The sequence below is a fragment of the Lepidothrix coronata genome, unplaced genomic scaffold (genome assembly GCF_001604755.1).
Source record: "Lepidothrix coronata isolate B3197 unplaced genomic scaffold, Lepidothrix_coronata-1.0 Scaffold188, whole genome shotgun sequence".
Classification (NCBI taxonomy): Eukaryota; Metazoa; Chordata; class Aves; order Passeriformes; family Pipridae; genus Lepidothrix; species Lepidothrix coronata.
Window position 1 is genome coordinate 22552 of NW_016690368.1, and position 6000 is coordinate 28551.

The 6000-nt window shown below is 45.4% G+C and overlaps 1 long non-coding RNA gene across 1 annotated transcript; it reads right to left on the reverse strand.

Moving 5' to 3' along the window:
• Positions 1-3379: 3379 nt before the first annotated feature.
• Positions 3380-5930, reverse strand: LOC108505365. Its single transcript, XR_001877471.1, has 3 exons — positions 5189-5930; positions 4545-5044; positions 3380-3606 (listed from the first exon to the last, which is right to left on the reverse strand). It is a non-coding gene; the product is annotated as an uncharacterized LOC108505365 (long non-coding RNA).
• Positions 5931-6000: the final 70 nt, after the last annotated feature.

The following is a 6000-nucleotide window of genomic DNA, read 5'->3' on the forward strand; positions in this document are numbered from 1 at the left end:
ACGAGAAATCAGCCCTGTTAATTCAGGCTTCACAGCTTGGAGAGGAACTTCCACTTGCAGAGGATCAGAGCTGAGGTCAGGGGCTGCCTGGCTCCCATCTGGTATTTCTGGTGAAGTTACTCGTGGTGCACAGAGCTGTGACAGGCTTCAAAGAACAGGAATGATCCTTTTGCTTATGAAAGTTTAACCTCCAATTCTGATAAGCTGTTCCTTGAAGTCTATCTGTAATTGCTCCATTTCCTGCCAGCACGTCTGATGCTATCACTTGATTGAAGGAAGCCATGGGAGGAGGGAGATAGAACAGCTCGACAGAGTCAGTTTTTAATTCCAACATCACTTTTTAGAGCTGCCACTGAACCAGCCTGGCCAGTGCATCTCCCTCATTTTCCACCATCTGAGTGTTCTTGGCTCTTTGGCCTCCCTTTAGAACTCAGTCATAACTCATTCCCTGGGCAACTCTCACCCATTTCCCGACAGCAGGAACCTGGGACAAGACTGGCCAAGCTTTTCAGGATGCAGTGGGTTAAACATATGCCTGATGCAAGAGGCAGATGAAATATAGAATTGTTCAATTAAGTGCTGCAGTCATCCTTGGCAAGGCTCCCAGATCTCTCATTAGTGCAAACGGGTGTCCATCACTCCCAGAGCTGTCACTCCTTGAATACTTATTGTTCATTCAAGGCTCGGATCCCCAGCAGGCAAAGAACAGCAGCTATTTCATCACTTAAACAGCTCCTGTGCTCCAAAAGAAAACCTGCAGGGGCCTGAAGGGCCCAGAGGAAACGTGGTGCTCTTAAGGGGAGCTCAGTGTCTCACCTCAGGACTCCTCCCCTCACCTGTTTTTTGTTGCTTTCAGAAAGAAACCAGTGCTAAATTCTCAAACACAAGGAAACCACAAAGGCTGAATTCTCAGTGGCTCCAGGAGGTGGATGGCCTTCAGCTCCAGCAATCCACCAACTGTCACTTTAATTCTTCTACTGCCACAAGGTGGGATGAACTTTGTCCCCTCAAGCCCTTCTGAAGAAGATAAGGTGAGGTGAAAGACCCTCTGGGTATTCTGAGCACCTTCAGTGCACAAGAGAACACAGAGCAAAAAAACCTTGCAGTTATAAAGCCTCAGGAATTTTAATTGTCAGATGTTGTCAACCATTTATTCTAAGTCTTGTCTTGCTCTTCCCATGGGATTAAGCAACAGCTTGAGGGAGCCAAGGATCAAATGTGATTATTCCCATTGGACCTTGTTTCAGTTTTGCTTATAATATCACAGAAAGTAAAGCAGTAAAACAAAGATAAGGAATCTATGGTGGAAGATCCATGGAAGTTGAGATAAATACATGCAGTTACGTGTCATTCCAGTGTGACTCACTGTGCCAAGCACCAGCCAGGGGAGAGAAGGAGCTGCTGCTGCTCCTCACTCACCAGGAATCCTTCTTGAGCAAAGGAGACAAAAACTACCTATTAGAATTCTACAGATCTTAAAATACATCCATTTTTATAAACAAGGACTTGGGATTTCTGTGCTGGTTCTCCCCCACACCACAGTGAGGATCAGGGCAGCCCTCATTCCCATACAGGAAGGCAGAGGTGCTTCCCTGCTGGACAGCACTGGGATCACAGTGATCTCAGCATGAACACCCTGTCCATCAAAATATCTTCATTAGTGACTCCAGATCCCAATTCCTACTTAGAGCAGAGGAGGAAGGCTGGGAAGAGCGAGGAGTCGGGGTCAGAGCTGTGACAGCGCGTCAGAAATACTGAGAGGGAGCTCAGAAATATTGGGGGAGACAAGCAGGGAATTACTGAGGCTCTTCATCATCTCCACCACTACTTCCTAACCAAGAGCTGGATTTGAAGCTGTCCAGCAGACCCTGCTCCAGGCACCAGTGGCTATTTTTAACCTCTCCATCCCCACTGGCTCAAGCTCCTACACGGAACACTAGATAAGAAAATCCCTGTTAAAAGTAAACAGGAGGAAAAGCCTGGTTTGTTTGCAAGGCTTTATGGAAAAACCACAACATCCTCAGTGAGCTCTGGAGGCACAGGGAGGGGGGTTTCCATGGACCAGGAACTCAGCCCAGGCTGCTCTTGTCACGCCCGTTTTCTCTGCTCTGAGCACCCATTTCCCGGGGTTTTCCATGTTTTCCACCACCAGATGGAGCTGCCCCGTGTGTGCTCCCAGAGACCTCAGCGTGTCACCACCTCCATCCCTTTCGACCAGACTTTCCCCTCCCTTATCTCCTCTGCCGTTTGAAAAATCTGTGACATCTCCTCTGGGCACTCCCAGCTCCCCAGATGACTCCCCATCTCTCGGGGTCAATCACTGTCTCACTGCACTCAGCTCCAGCAAATGGCCTGATGAATAATTGAGGGAGGAAGATTCTCTTTGTTCTATTTTATGACAAAAACTGTCTTGGGTTGAGGCAGGAATTACTTGAATGAGTGTCGTGCAGGGCCTGTGTTTCCAGAGGGCGAGTTTTCAGCAGCCAGCTCTGAGCAATGAGAAGCTCACCCAGGTTTTATTCACATTTCTGTTTTTCCCAGCTAAGTGGTAATTTTACAAACACTGACTAACTATCTCATACATGCTTTAAAAGTACTCCCTGGAGACCTTTTAGCATTGACATTTGAAGAAAAAGCTGAGTAGGCAGTTGCAGAATAATTCAGCTTGGCTTTCCTTTAACGAGCATACTTTGAATGGGCCCAGATTATTAAAGAGAACATCAACTCCTGATCTGGGATCCCACAGTTTGTTAATATTTGAAGCTTTCCTGCTTCCACTGAACTGATTTAAGCCCCAGAGCAAGTGGTACATGAGGAAACGTCCCTGGTCTGCATGAAACATGCCCAGGGCACAGGCTCAGCAGGCAGCAAAGCACAGCTCCAACCCCGTGGGCAGGCCAGGAATGTGCCAGTCCTGCTCCAGCCCCTGCCAGGAACTGCACATTGTCCCAGCAGCTTCCTGGAGAGAGGCTTTAACCAGAGCAGTTCAGCCTGGAACTGCATCCAGCCACCAATGGGGGGTCCCAGGAGTTTGGAGACACTTTTCAGCCCAATTTGGGGGTTCCTGGGGTTTATGGGGACCCTTTATCACCCCTATTTGGGGATCCTAGGTGAGGGGAGGACCCTTTTCACCCCGAATTTGGGGGTCCCGGGGTGTTTTCTGGGACCCTTCTCACCCTGGATATGGGGGTCCAAGATGTTAGGGGTGAAAAGGGTCCCCCAAAACACCTTGGACCCCAAAACTGAAGGTGAAAACGGTCCCCAACAGCCCCTGAGACCCCAAACCTGGGCGTGAAGGTCAGGATCAAAGCCCTCATTCTCTCACCCCAGTGACTGATGGAACATTCTGGTTTACCAGTGGATCCCTGGATACAGGGAATTCCCACGGGACAGGGCCATTTGGGGCAGGAGGGACAGGGAATGCACTAAGCCTTCCCCTTTCTACAAGAGTGAAACTGAAATCTATGGTTTAATTTTTCCAAACTTTCTCCTACAGCCCCAACACAGAACAAACTCAACTTTTCACATACTTCAGAATTATGACACAGTGGAGTGTAAATCCAGCTCAGACCCACAAGGAATCCACGTTTAAATCACAGGCAGACTCTGAGGATGATGAGAAGGAACACAGACCATCATTGTGCAGAACCAGCCAACTGCTGCTGCAACTTGTTCACCAGTCCCTCCTTTTCTTCTGTCCCCTCTAATCTGAACTCATGGTTACACCTCCACTACAAAGTGTTAATCACAAAACCACGCAGGATCCTGACTCGCCTCAGACCAAGTCCCACAGAACTCAGCATGGGTGACAGGTTTTATTATTCTTTATTTACTCTGCCACTTCCCAGAACCCAGATTATTCTATTTTTAGCTCTTACAGGGCATGATTCAATCAGTCACTTTAAGTGTGTCTCACAGCTGATTTCAAACACTCAGGGCACTTAATGCCCAACTCACTTTTTTTTTTCCCTACTGGCAGTAGAACTTCAGATCTTTTAAAATACATTTAATTCACTAAGAAATTAAAGGCCACGTTGGGCACAGAAAATATTATAAGTCCTAACTCTGGGTACTGAGGTTGAGAAATCTGTTCTCTCTTCCTCCACTCCTCCTTCCCTGCAGCTCCATGAGAGGATTCCAGCCCCATGGAAGTCCTTTATGTTACCAGGACCAAGCAACTGTGAATCCCTTTTTAAATCACAAAGTTTCATGTGTAACAGAACCCTCTCTGTAATAAGAGCCAGCTGCAACTGTTTGCATTTCAAATAAATCACAAAGGGCTCCACAAGGCACAAGAAATCACTGTCTTGGCAGGTATTTTATGGCCAGCATGGGCAGGACACAGTGATGTAACACATGGATTAAGACAGACCATGCCTTCACTGATTTTATTACAGACCAGACAAAGTCACACGTGAGATGTCTGTTGGAATAAAAATATTCCACACGTGTGGGGGAAAAAAACCCCAGTTATACCATTTGGAATTGGAAAAGACAGAACTGGAATTCCCAAATTTAAGCATTTCCAGCCATGAGCTACTTACCAGTGTGTGGAGTCCAAAGGCCCAAGGCTGGCAGTCCATGGCTGCTGGTTAAGTCATGTCACCATCATATTTTCCATACCCACAGCTTTTCAAAGCTTCTCCACTGGGGCTGAGAATTTCCATGTTTGGTATGAAACCAAGCCATGGCACTGGAATTTCTCTTGGTCGATGCAAAAGGAGGGAAAATACACTTTTGTTTGGGTCAGAACAGGAGACTTTCCTCACTGAAAATGCAAAACAAACCCCTCAAGTTGACCGATGCCACGCTGTTAAACCAACCGCTTTTCAACACCTCGTGTCAGGAACCTGCTCCTCTGGGTATGAAATCCTTCCTTAAAAGAATTATTTTAGATAAAATTCTGCCCTGTGGGGAGTTTGTTCTTACTGAGCATGAAAATGGCACTGACTTACCCTGCTCAACACCTACAGCAAGGACAACTGAGCTGCTGGGGCCAGGTCCTCACAGGGCAATAACACAAGATTTCCACTCAACTCTCTTCCTATTAAAGGACACAAAAGTTTTAAGAGAAGTTACTGAGCATTTTGCTTTGATCTCCTTCTTCAGGTGTTGCACTCACATCCCACAAGGCATTTTTGGGATGGGTACCACATGAACCACAGTGGCCACCTGCATTTGGAGTTACCTGCACGAACCATTAACAATCCAAGCCATCTAAAAACACCAGACCATTTGCTTGGGGACATCATTCCCTCCTCTTGCACGTTTTAATTTCACAACTCCAATCCTGCCACAGAAGCTGTTTTGTGGGTTGAACAATAAGCTGCAAAACAGATCAGTCAAAACTCATGTCAAACTGCTTTATTACATCTTAAATAACATTACATTTTAATATAGTATCTATCTTGCATCCAGCTTTCTTGAAGTACACTGACTTTAAAATTAAATACAAAAGGTGAAGAGGGATACAGGGCGTGGAGAAAGCTCTACAGAGTAGTTTCATGAAAGAGAGTAAGAGGGAATTCATCTTTTATGCCAAATCCAGGCCTAACGCACAATTACAGCACATTTTTGTACAGAATGTTGCAGAAAAAACAAAATGGAGAAAAGCTACTACTGCTGCTAGGAAGGAGCATTTCTGGATACAGTGAGAAGATAGGAAAGTTTAACAGAACAATCTGCTGTCCAAACACTGCTGCTTTTAACATTTTATTTGAAAAGAAAGCCAGGAAAACCTGCTCATTACAAAAATGACTCTGATCAGATGCAAAGGACTCATCCTGCAAGAGGAACTGGCTGTGAGGAACTGATTTTAGAAAGAAGATGGTCAAGGTTCCCTCCTCCCACTCCCCAGAATCTTTTGTTGACAGCGATTGTTTGAACAGGCTGTTTTGTTTTTTTTTTGTTTTCTTTTTCTAAAAAAAAAAAAAAAAAAAAAAAAAAAAAAAAAAAAAAAAAAAAAAAAAAAAAAAAAAAAAAAAAAAAAAAAAAAAAAAA